The sequence below is a fragment of the Penaeus monodon genome, chromosome 28 (assembly GCF_015228065.2).
Source record: "Penaeus monodon isolate SGIC_2016 chromosome 28, NSTDA_Pmon_1, whole genome shotgun sequence".
Classification (NCBI taxonomy): domain Eukaryota; kingdom Metazoa; phylum Arthropoda; class Malacostraca; order Decapoda; family Penaeidae; genus Penaeus; species Penaeus monodon.
In genome coordinates this window covers 2104103-2104774 of record NC_051413.1, presented here as the reverse complement: position 1 = coordinate 2104774, position 672 = coordinate 2104103, and the positions used below count along the sequence as shown (strand labels likewise).

Below are 672 nucleotides of genomic sequence, written 5' to 3'. Positions count from 1 at the left end.
AGGCCTACTTACCACCAATGGCAAGTCTGCATCTTGGCCCCCCGCGTAAAGCACGGCGCGCTCTTTTTCGTCTGGAAAATAAATGTCATTTCCTTAACAAGAAAGTGAAAGAACAATACCAGCAATAGAACTATAAAAACTAGAGCTATGAAAATAGAATTATACTTTATTAAAGTTGCAGATATCTTGACATTCCCATTTTGCATAAAAGAGGGTAAGTCACTGACCTACACAGCATGCGGGGATGCTGAAGTGCATTTGTGTTATAATTGCTAAGCAGACGACGAAATGCACCTTCATCTTCCTTATCTGCAAATACGAAATGGAAGTAAGATTATGTGAAATAAAGGAATGTTATCCGTATGCATTCCTGCAGCCCCCCCCCCCCCCACATACACACATTAAATACACATTCTCATCAAACGACATACATGATTACAAAGGTCAACTATACAGTGGTTCGCGCCGATCTTCAAAAAACATAGAGCGAAAACTTTTTAAAAATGGCGCTGTAACTGAAGAACGGAATCGTACACCAACACATCCCACGCATTCAGGGAAAGTGACACACTAAATCCGGCCCTACGCCAGGATAGATTAGATAGGATAGATTAGAAGCAGCAATGAAGAAATACAAAACTTTTACGATGATCTAAACTACAGTTCTCTCGA

The 672-nt window shown here is 40.5% G+C and overlaps 1 long non-coding RNA gene across 1 annotated transcript in view; it reads right to left on the bottom strand.

Moving 5' to 3' along the window:
- LOC119591276 overlaps positions 1–672 on the bottom strand; it is a 2587-nt gene that overhangs the window by 1544 nt on the left and 371 nt on the right. The window contains exons 2-3 of the long non-coding RNA XR_005230327.1: positions 228–309; positions 13–71 (exon numbers count right to left, since the gene is read on the bottom strand). This is a non-coding gene — a long non-coding RNA (uncharacterized LOC119591276). The remainder of the gene's footprint in view (positions 1–12; positions 72–227; positions 310–672) is intronic.